General features: G+C 43.5%; 1 protein-coding gene across 2 annotated transcripts in view; it reads right to left on the minus strand.

Moving 5' to 3' along the window:
• Positions 1-12762, minus strand: part of BLACAT1 (BLACAT1 overlapping LEMD1 locus) — a 72595-nt gene that overhangs the window by 21695 nt on the left and 38138 nt on the right. The window contains exon 1 of one of the 2 annotated variants that reach the window (XM_077299504.1): positions 6584-6742. The exons of the other annotated variant lie outside the window; for it this stretch is intronic. The gene's annotated coding sequence lies outside the window, so the exon portion shown is untranslated. Of the gene's footprint in view, positions 1-6583; positions 6743-12762 lie in introns of those variants that run through there. 2 annotated transcript variants of the gene reach the window in all.

The raw sequence follows: 12762 nt of genomic DNA on the forward strand, positions 1-12762 counted from the left end.
AAGGTCCAGCCAGCCTGGAAGTGATTTGGAGTCCCCTTAGCCAGGTGGGGTTGGAAGCCTTCCTTACTGTGCTGTAGTGTGCGTCCCTTGCTGCATGAGGCTTCACACAAGGTCCTCTCTCTCTGTCCTATATGTAGGACACTACCAGCATGGCAGGCAACTCGAGCCTTTTTACAGGTGACTTGCGGCGACTCCGGGCTCTATATGCTGCTGTGCCTTCGGGTGTGGTTGTGGACAGGCAACCTGAAATCCCCTGCCCTCCGGTTTCTGCTGTGGGGCATACAGTCCCACACAGCCTCGTACTCCCGATGTTCGATTCCTTCAGCGTGGAGGGAGCCCAGTCGCAGCTCCCCTCCAGCTCCTTACTTCTCCTGTGCTTCTTTTCCCCTCACACGTTCCTACAGACTCAACTCTGTCTGACTCCTCCACTCTGGTTACGAGCTGCAGAACCTCATGTCTGCACGGCTCCAGCTCTCCTCTCACTCTGACCAACAACTCTCTAACTCCTCCTGCAGCCAGAATATATATAGGGAAGTTCCCCTGAAATCGTGTCTAGAGCTCGCCCTTCTGGCCTGGAATCAGAACATGTTGCATGTATGTGCTACCTGTTAAAGGGATCCTTGTCACTTCTAGGCATGGCATCACCCTGCCCGAAAGAAGGCAACACCACTGTAACAATCGGCTTCCTGGTGTGTTACACTTCTGTCTGGTACACAAGAGTCTCAGGTTTGAGTCCAGACAATAGTTCTTCAACTGAGGTGAACTCCCTTGTGACTAGGGGAAATGGTAAGAATCTTAATAAAACTGGATCCTTCAGCATACTGGAGCTATGCTACACTGAATTAATCCTTCAGCAAGGAAGCCCTAGTAAACCCTGTAAAAAATTACTAATAATGCATTCTGTGTTCCTTTTCATCCCTAATATATTGTGTTATATTTCTAAAGCCCCCATAAATATTAGATGGCTCCCATACACATTAGACTGTCGGTCAAACCCTTAAAATAGGTGGGTTTGGTCAACATTAGTCAAATTTATATGGGGGGTCTTAAAGGGGATGTCCGTTAAATGTCTTGCAGTACAGAAAAAAGATGGGGAAAAGTGGCCTAACCTAGATAAGTTCCAATACCAGAATCATAGCAAGCCGGTATTCATGAAAGGCACACTGGAGTACGATGCGCTGAGTTCATTAAGAGGTGTACACCACTTAATGAATTTGGCGCATCTTCTCAGTGGCGTGCAGGCAAGGATTAGGGAGAGACGACAAATGAGCTGTAAGTACAGTGCCCACAGTGCTGCCCATGCAACTCAGTAGCATAGAATTTCAATGATGGATTTCTCGAAAACAACAAAACGGATTTCTACACGTAAGTTGATCAGCATTAAAGCATATTTATATACATGTCATTAGCTTGGGTCATACAGTAAATTCCTAATGACAGGTTCTCTTTAAGCTTGCCCATCATTCCATTTTGTCCAGACTGTTTTAATGATACTGCACCAGGGAACGTCCCTTGTTTCGTTTTTCTGTGTGATCAAGTGGAAGAGGTGAACCTGCCACTGCCAGACAACTCTGGTGGTTTATCTCCCTTGAGAACAAAAGGATCGAGTCGGGGCACCCACATAAATATTAGATGATTGGCAGATCCTTGCTTTACTTATGTATAATCAAAGCAGCATTCAGTTTTGCAGGCTTCAATCTCCTTGCATTTCTGTCTGGCTTAATGTCCTTTTAATTACCATACTTTGTGTATGCTGCTGTGCTGCAATATCATAAGACATATCCTTACTACTCTCTACAATACAGAGTCTGCCACCTTTCATTTAATTAGTACACTGAAAATATATTTTTATCTCTGTAGATATTTCCAGTAGTGCAAGTATAAATTCCGGCCATGGCATAAAATACTTAAAAAGGTTGTCCACCACTTTAGCATGGATGACCTCTTGTTAGGATAGGTCATCAATGTCTGATCGGTCGGGGTCTGACACCCGGCATCCCAGCGGATCAGCTGTTATTTGTGTTGGCGGTGGCGGCCACCAGTCGGAAATACTTGCAGAGATGCTCTGTCTTCTCATAGTGGCCAAGGCTCGTTACTGCACATATGCCTCCGATTCAAATCAATAGGAGGTGGACGTGTAGTGCCCTGCCGTGGCCACTATCAGAAGATGGAACAGACCGGCTAGTGACGATTTCCGGCCGCCGAGACCGATAATGGCTGATCTGTGGGGGGTGCCCAGTGTTGGACACTGACCAATCAGACATTGATGACCTATCCTAATGATAGGTCATCAATGCTAAAGTAGTGGACAGCCTCTTTAACTTGCCCTGACACAAAGTTGGCAATGACATCACACACCACTGTGTGCACTGACCCCAATGTTGGATCTATCTACAGGGCTCACTTTAAAACAAGGTATTTGTAACATGATGGGCAATTAAGCCAAAGCAATGTCTTTCTAGTCTTGTTAAAAATCCCATCATGTGGGCCCCCGGACATAAAGGCCAGGGGGCAACTGCACCATCTACACGCTTATAGCTACATCACTATGGCACTATAAAACAGTTTCAGCTCAGCGTCGTGATCCATGTGTAGTTTCTCCTCTCTGCATTCATATTCCTTCTGATTCCCTGTACTATTGTGATTGCCGGTAGATTGGAGCATGTAGAAAGATGACATTGAGGCTTCTGTGTATAGAAGGGCTATGCAGCAAGCACCCTACAATCGCAGTGGGGAATGTCCCCTTCGCAGTTCATGACTTTGAACCCTACGTGAGGCAGAAATACAATCACATAGGAATAAAAAGCCATAAACCACAGCAGGAGCATCACAGCCAGCAGGAGCATTAGTAATTCACTACTGGAGGTATTTTATCTGGCAATACAGTACAATCACCTACACAACACCAAACAATCGTAATACACCGTCATCAAACACATAATCAAGCCTGATGCTAATATACAGACATGCCGGACAACAGTACAGACACCAAACATGCTTCAGTATCTTCTCATAGACGTGGGTATCGCATGCATCTCACCTGACTGCAGGGGCATCATATATTCTTCAGGGTTGGTTTTTATTTATCTGCTACCACAAAATGTACAAGGAGGTATTTATGCATATAGCAGCTGGTAAATTCACATCTTAGCAAAAAAACAACTTTGGATAGTAGGTAAAAAGTGTTTAGAGTTGTACTTCATGTGTACATGTTCATGATGATACAGCCTGGCACATATGCAGCGCCCCAGAGTCCTGGTCGTTGCAGTAATGTCGCTCTGCCACTAAGGGGAGTGATGTTGCGTCTGATTGCACTAAGGAGTTTCCCTGACCAGGTAACACTCACACTACACTTCACACTCCGGCCACCAGGGGGGGTGGTTCTATCTAGTAGGCCACTCCTCACACTCTGGTAAAACTGGGGGTTGGACAGGAAGACAGGGAGAAGTAGCTGGGAAGAGCTAGTGAGAGGACCTGTCAGGGATGGGATCCTGACAGACTCCTAAGAATAGCACAAACCAGTGAACAACGGGAATACAGTAAAGAGGAATTAGGACCAGAAGGAGTCGTGCTATTAGACCGAGGCAACATCCTTCTGAGGCGCAAACAGTCGGTGGCCGGAACGCCGAGCAAGTAAGAGACTTTAAGTACTACTGCAAACCATGGCAGGGCAGCCAATTATAGGTTGGCTGTCTCACACAAATCACCTAAGCAGACAACGGAGGCAGCTGTGGGAGAGGGGCGACTCTAGGGTCCCGGAAGAACTCCAGGCCTACCCCGTCATACGGGTGCGTCCTAGCCATATCATCTGGGGGACGGAGAGAACGAACATCAGAGACAGACACAGCAGTTGTGAGGACTATCCCGGGAGCTCAGCAGGGAAGAACTACAACACCCAGCACTAGAAGGTAGACACTGATTCCCACCTGTAAAGGGAACTCCTGATGTGCCTTTGGACCGGCACACAGCCTGGCACATACACATAGTATGATCACACAGCGTGGCACATACCCACGGAATAATGATACAGCCTGGCACATACATATAGTATGATGATACAGCCTGGCACATACACATAGTATAATCACACAGCCTGGCACATACACAGAGTATGATCACACAGCCTGGCACAGGCACATAGTATGATCACACAGCCTGGCACATACACACGGTATGATCACACAGCCTGGCACATACACATAGTATGATGATACAGCCTGGCACATACACAAAGTATGATCACACAGCCTGGCACATACACATGGTATGATGATACAGCTTGGCACATACACATAGTATGATGATACAGCCTGGCACATACACAGAGTATGATGGTACAGCCTGGCACATACACAGAGTATGATCACACAGCCTGACACATACACCTAGTATGATCACACAGCCTGGCACAAACACATAGTATGATCACACAGCCTGGCACATACACAGAGTATGATGATACAGCCTGGCACATACACAAAGTATGATCACACAGCCTGGCACATACACATGGTATGATGATACAGCTTGGCACATACACATAGTATGATGATACAGCCTGGCACATACACAGAGTATGATGGTACAGCCTGGCACATACACAGAGTATGATCACACAGCCTGGCACATACACTCGTTATGATGATACAGTCTGGCACATAAACATGGTATGATCACACAGCCTGGCACATACACATAGTATGATCACACAGCCTGGCACATACACAGAGTATGATGATACAGCCTGGCACATACACAGAGTATGATGATACAGCCTGGCACATACACAGAGTATGATGGTACAGCCTGGCACATACACATAGTATGATGATACAGCTTGGCACATACACAGGCTATGATGATACAGCCTGGCACATACACACAGTATAATCACACAGCCTGGCACATACACATAGTATGATGATATGGCCTGCACATACACATGGTATGATGATACAGCCTGGCACATACACATAGTATGATCACACAGCCTGGCACATACACAGTATGATGATACAGCCTGGCACCTACACATAGTATGATCACACAGCCTGGCACATACACAGAGTATGATCACACAGCCTGGCACATACACAGATTATGATCACACAGCCTGGCACATACACAGTGTGATGATACAGCCTGGCACATACACAAAGTATGATGATACAACCTGGCACATACACAGAGTATGATGATACAGCCTGGCACATACACAAAGTATGATGATACAGCCTGGCACATACACATAGTATGATCACACAGCCTGGCACATACACTCATTATGATGATACAGCCTGGCACATACACATGGTATGATCACACAGCCTGGCACATACACATAGTATAATCACACAGCCTGGCACATACACATAGTATGATCACACAGCCTGGCACATACCCACGGAATAATGATACAGCCTGGCACATACACATAGTATGATGATACAGCCTGGCACATACACATAGTATAATCACACAGCCTGGCACATACACTGAGTATGATGATACAGCCTGGCACATACACAGACTATGATGATACAGCCTAGCACATACACAAAGTATGATGATACAGCCTTGCAGATACACATAGTATGATGATACAGCCTGGCACATACACATGTTATGATGATACAGCCTGGCACATACACATAGTATGATGATACAGTCTGGCACATACACATGTTATGATGATACAGCCTGGCACATACACATAGTATGATGATACAGTCTGGCACATACACATAGTATGATGATATAGCCTGGCACATACACATAGTATGATCACACAGCCTGGCACATACACACGGTATGATGATACAGCCTGGCACATACACATGGTATGATGATACAGCCTGGTACATACACATAGTATGATCACACATCCTGGCACATACACATGGTATGATGATACAGTCTGGCACATACACATGGTATGATGATACAGCCTGGTACATACACATAGTATGATCACACATCCTGGCACATACACATGGTATGATGATACAGTCTGGCACATACAGATGGTATGATCACACAGCCTGGCACATACACATGGTATGATCACACAGCCTGGCACATACACATGGTATGATGATACAGCCTGGCACATACACACGGTATGATGATACAGTCTGGCACATACACACGGTATGATGATACAGTCTGGCACATACACATGGTATGATGATACAGTCTGGCACATACACATGGTATGATGATACAGTCTGGCACATACACATGGTATGATGATACAGTCTGGCACACACACATAGTATGATCACACATCCTGGCACATACACATGGTATGATGATACAGTCTGGCACATACACATGGTATGATGATACAGCCTGGCACATACACACGGTATGATGATACAGTTTGGCACATACAAATAGTATGATCATGGTACCTCTCAGGGCCTGTACGTAACAGCCAGCAACATGTGCTAATCTGGAAAACTCTCATTTTGGCTTTGGCTGTGTGCCAGTCGCCTCCCCACCTCTTGAAGAACCCCTACATCAGTGATTACTAGACCTCAATGTCTTTGTCCCTGAAATCCCACCCCCACCACAGCTTTACCTGCTTCAGCACATCCATATTTGTCCAGCATAGTGGAAACCTCATGCTTTCCTATGTGTCTCTGATAGTAAATGTTTCTCTATGGCTTGCAGTCTTTGTCAGTGTTGTTCACTCTCCCCTCAGCTCGGCCTGTTTCCAGGTTTGTTTTTCCTTTTGCTAAATGTGTGTTCTTTCCCCTTCCTCTAGTCTCCCAGAAAGGGACCCATAAGGCCTGCAGTGAACACTTGAGATGTATGAAGGAGGGGATATGGGGGGTGAAGTGGGTGAGATTGGAAAGGGGGGAGTAGAGGGATGGGAGGCAGAGCCAGAGGGAAGGGGGGTCAGGTATTTTGCCTTCTCTATTCCTGAAGGAACCAGTTAACAAAGGCTCCATTCACTGTTTCTGGTCTATGGAACAGAAAATGCAACAGGCCATTATGTGAGCCCCATCTCTACAGCTCCCAAACAGCTCCTAATCTGTGCACCTGCTGCCACCCTCCACTCCACTCACACTCACTCTCCACTCTCCAGGTGCCCACTATAGCCACCTTATACAAGGGGTAAATTAAAGACTTTTATATTATAAGAAAGGGAACAGATTAAATAGTAACATCCACGTCAGAATTAAGTATTAAATAACTCCTGTTTCCTACAATAAAACATTTTTCACTTCTATAGCCTACATATAATGAAATAATTAAATGCACATTTGTCAAGGAAAACAGTAGTTTTCACTGTTATTTCATTTTAACTGATTAGCGACACATTTTCAATAACATATTAAACAGTAATAATCATGATTGGCCAAAAAGGCCAATTTACTGGTGTACACAACTATGGTATAGGTACAGTTGCCCAATAATCTCATTTTCTCCGCTCCAAGGAACATTTTATCTGTCCTGCTATTGATGGGTATTACTGTTCTGCTCAGGTAGAGGATGCATATCTTAGGGCCATGGTACCCAGCCTGTATAGAAAAACATTAAGCCTTAGGCCAGGGTCACACTTGCGAGTGCAGTCTCTCGCACGAGTCTCTCGTAACAATTCCTGGCACTGCCGCCGACACTCGGGACCGGAGCATTCAGCTGCATAGAAATACATGTAGCCGCATGCTCCGGTCCTGAGTGCCAGCGGCAGTCCCGGGTATTGATGTGAGAGACTCGCATGAGTTTCTCGCATTGCGCTCGCAAGTGTGATCCCGGTCTTAACGGCAACTTAGTACAGAAGCCCACAGTCTCCATATGTTGTTCTACATGCTAATGGCTCGTTCAGACCTGAATATTATACATACATATTTGATCATGTTGGAATCGGATAGCACACTGACCAATGTTATTCAATAGGGCTGATCAGATGAAAAAAGTCTGAAAAAAAAGCGCAGCATACACTTGTCTCCTCCGTATTTTGTTCTATGAGAGCGCAAAAGAAATCGATGTCAGACATAAAATTTATATTGCATCTGATTTTTACTGATACGCTGCAATTATTAGCATAAGAAACTGTACTTGGTCTTGTAAATTTTATTAACTGTGGATGTATAAAAATGTATGCCATACAGCTAACACAGGGATCTAAAATGTAGACATACATAATAACAACACGGAGACATTCTCACAAAGAAGCAATTTGTCTTGGGAAGAATACTTCTATACACGCAGCACCCAGCAAAACACATCATGATTTATTTTCTGTTAAATTTGTAAAGTAGAGCCTCATTGACCTCTATGGCTGCCCTACAGATCTACACAAGGTGAAGCTGTAGTACACAAGTTACATGTTGTCATCACATTCTTCTTAACGTCATACCTGACTAACATTATGGTATTACATCTAGACTGGAATATCATAGATGAGTCTTAATATACAGAGCACTGGACTACGGTACACGGCTCCTCATATATGTGACCATTCTCTAGCTATCCTTGTACAAGAAAGTCAAATTATTGTTGGATTAGCGCTATAATTTATGCCATTTTATGGCATCTAAGGAACTTCCATTTTCCAGTATGTCTCACTTATTTTTTCACCAAGTGACACTTTTAATAACTATTGCATTTGAGAATTATTCAACCCTTTCATGAAAAGAATCTTTGGTATGTAGTAGAGCACTCTTTGGATGTAATGACCTGTGATTCATAGCCAGACACTAGTTTCTGATGGAGTTACTGAGGAATATTAGCACCCATGAAGAACAGGCTAATACTTTTGGACTGTGAAAAGAGTGGTCCAAAAATGTAAGATAAGAGATCATTGCTTTGCACAAACAAGGAGACAGAAGCAAAAAATAGCAAATACAATAATTGCTTCAAAGAGTTACAGTTGGAAACAGTCCCCAATTACAAACTTAAAATAACACTGGCTATGCTCCGTAGATATGCCAGAAAGAAGATATCATCGGCTGACACCAGATTCCTGAAAAAGCAGGTGGTCTAAAACCCTTGAGTGACTGTTAAAGACCTACAGCAAGGTTTGATGGCAGCAGACACTGAGTTTTTTGCATCCAAGATGCTGAAGTTCTCGATGCCGGAACTCCAAGACGTTCACATCTAATGACCCAAAAACACAAGAAGACTAAGCTCCAATATGCACAACACCATAAAAATAAGGCAAAAATGTTTTTGGATTATGTCCTGTAGAGCGATGAAACAAAACCAGAACTTCTCAGGCTTGTGTGTCATGGAGTTACCACGACAGTGTGGAGACAGAAGACCACAGTGTCTGATTGTTCCTACTTTGGCACTGAGAAGACGCACTTCTCCTCCATTTTAAATGTGTTTATTTTTTTCTGGTAGAACAGAGGTTAATCGGCCATGTTGTAAATCCCTGGGCTCACAGCTGAACTCAGTTAGCCATTCCTTTCCCCTTTATAATCTGGGCTCTGTTACTAATCCTTATCAGAACTACCATTTGCTGCATGGAGGAGGAGTAATCTGTGGCTGTTGTTTGGTTTGTATGTGTGGTAATTCCCTATCCATCTCTATTCTGGTTTGTTCTTTTACCTGCACGCCCCGGTGCATTCCTCTGTTATATGTGAGTGAATATTTTGTATGCCTGGAGTTTTCTGTTAACACTTGTCTGTGTTGCCTTGTTTGTCGGGTTGGTGTACTACAGTGCACAGTAGCGCCCCTCTATCCTGGGTGGGGGAAGAGAACACACGGAGGGCTAACTCAGGAGATAAGGCAAGGATGGAGGCCCCATCATCTTCACCTTCAGAAGTATCCCGGGAAGTAGTGTGAGTTAGTGCGCCCCTTGGGTTAGGGACAGGGAAGGAGCCCCTGGTCTCGGGTCACCTGACAGCTGTGTTGTGACATTATAGATCAGCAATATGTCTGAAGAAAATAAAAGCATACATTGAAAAAACACCTTGTATACAGTGAAATTTGGTAGTGACTTGGTGATGCTGTGTGGCTGCTTTGCTTCCTCCAGCACAGGAAACCTTCAGTTTGTAGAGGGCAAAATGGAATAAATCAGAAAATACTATTATTGTGCCTTCTGTGAGGAAGCTGAAGCTTGGGATTCATTAAAGGGGTTGTCTGGTCCAAATCGATAAGTTTGCGGTCACTCTGAGTGCACATCACACTTGATGTTTGTCATCTACATAACTGAATTATATGTATTAGTATAGTGCTCATTCCCACAGGCAATGAAAGAAGTGGCAGCAAATAAGTATGACTGCCGCTCCATTCCAATGGAGGACACGATATCCATGTTTTGTGAATGGTGGGTGTGCCAGCCATCTGCCAAAATATATTTTTCTATTGTTTCAAGAAAGGTCCTTCATCCGTCAGAGATCCCCATGTACATTAGATTAAAGATGGCCAAGCCTGCTGATATCAATTTGATCAGCTGACTTTCTAAAATATATTGGGGAAGATAAGGGTTGGCATTTTGACTTTTAACATCAGACCCCTCCCCCTTTGTTCTTCAGGAGATAAGCTGCTGTCAGAACTGTTTTGCAGTCCACTGTCCCCTATGAAAAGCCACAAATGATCAGCTGAGCTGAGTTCATGTTTGTGAGGGAGTCAGAAGGGATAGCTGATATCCAAATGAGTTCTTGACTGTCAGCTGTTTATGGGTATGACTAGATTTAAAGTGACTATACACATTAGAGTAAAGTTGATGAACATGGAATATTTCAACCAAAATGAATGTTGGTCAGTTAAAATTTAACCACTATTGATCATTTTAAATGACAAATCAAATAACCCCTTTAAGGAAATAATTCAGTCAAAATCATCTTTTGATACGTGAGAAGGTTACCAGACTGACAACCAGAATAAAAGAACACTATTGACACCCCAAACCCTTTTGGCACTTCTCAAGGTTTTCTGAATCTGTAAATATTATAAAAAAATATTATGTCTTTCCTTAAAATCTTTTATTCTTTTTCCTGCAAAAAAATCTTTAAGTATCTCTACTCAAAAAGGCACTAAAGCATCCCTCCATCTTCACATAAATGTGTCTATATATTCCTAATGTCAGCAGGCCCAATGGCCCCTGCTCTGCTGCCAAGCCAAGTTCGATGCCTTGACAAGTAGAAGTTTCAGCTGCATTTATGTCCTTGGGGCGGGGAATCAACTGAACACAATGGTGGAACAGAGAGTGATCGGCTCACTGCTCTGCTACTTACTCAGGTAGAGGATGTATTACGGCGTGATGATGTAATTGTAGCACCTGTCCTAGGGTACAGACTGCGGGTAAGAAAAAGGTTGTTGTCCTGCTTGTCTTGAGAGCAGAAAGAAGTAAGTTTAAATGGAACCTATGTCCGAAAATGCTATTAACCTGCAGCTATAGAGTTAATCTGTAGGTTAATACCATTATGAGGATGCCCGGCTGTTTTACGGAAAGTGTGGCACCCTGAAGAAAATTAACCTTATTCCTCCCTGGAGCCACCAGCTTTCAGTCGTGAAGGCGTACCATTGTGGCTCCTGTCATCGCTCACTATGCTGTGAGTGGTGGCATGCTCCAACAGTGTGACTGACAGCCAGCTCTGTGCTGATGCACTGCTGAGCCAGCTGTCAGTCAAAGTTCTGGAGTAAAGTGACCGATATCACAACATAGTGAACTATGAGTGAAGCCATGCTGGTACACCTGCATGACTGAAAGCCAGCAGCTCCTTGGACAATTAACTTCATTTTTCCCCAGGTGCCGCACTTTCAGTACAGGGGATGGGCATCTTCCTAACGCTATTAGACTGCAAATTAACTCTATATCTTCAGGTAAATAGCTTTCTCCACCTGAAATTTGCCTGAAATAGCTTTTTAAAAATCTTTACAAGAATTAACATATGCACTGCGATGTCAAAATGACTTGCTCTGCATATGGACAGTCTTTTTGAGCTCCTTTTAAATGATTCAGGTTTCAGAAGCCATCAAGCAATTAAAAGAAGAAGTGATCTGATTGTTCCTGAGCTACTTTTCTCTGTCTGTCTGACAAGCGGATACATTCAGGTAAAAAAAATGGAGTTTGTTCGAACTTAGTTTTTGGCATTGCGGTGTTTGGCCACATCAGGGATCTGTCTGAATCCATGTGAGTAACATTTTTAAGGAAATTGAGACGGAACACCAAAATACACTGCCAAAAATGAAGTGTGAACAGGGCCTAACAAAGAGGTATATTAGCAATGTGTGTGTATATTTGAATGAACAGAATATTTAAATATATATGCATTTGAATAAACCTGAGTAAAATTAATACAAGTGCTTCTCACAAAATTAGAATATCATCAAAAAGTTAATTTATTTCAGTTCTTCAATAGAAAAAGTGAATCTCATATAGAGTTATTAAAAACAGAGCGATCTATTTCAAGTGTTTATTTCTGTTAATGTTGATGATTATGGCTTACAGCCAATGAAAACCCAAAAGTCATTATCTCAGAATTGTAAAATCCGAAATGTTGGCCTACTGAAATCTATGTTGAGTAAATGCACTCAATACTTGGTCAGGCTCCTTTTGCATCAATTATTGCATTGATGCGCATGGCATGGAGGCGATCAGCCTGTGGCACTGTTGAGGTGTTATGGAAGCCCAGGTTGTTTTGATAGCAGCCTTCAGCTCATCTGCATTGTTGGGTCTGGTGTCTCTCATCTTCCTCTTGACAATATCCCATAGATTCTCCATAGGGATAAGGTTAGGCGAGTTTGCTGGCCAATGAAGCACAGTGATACTGTTGTTTTTAAACCAGGTATTGGTACATTTGG

Source organism: Ranitomeya variabilis, chromosome 3, assembly GCF_051348905.1.
Source record: "Ranitomeya variabilis isolate aRanVar5 chromosome 3, aRanVar5.hap1, whole genome shotgun sequence".
Taxonomy (NCBI): domain Eukaryota; kingdom Metazoa; phylum Chordata; class Amphibia; order Anura; family Dendrobatidae; genus Ranitomeya; species Ranitomeya variabilis.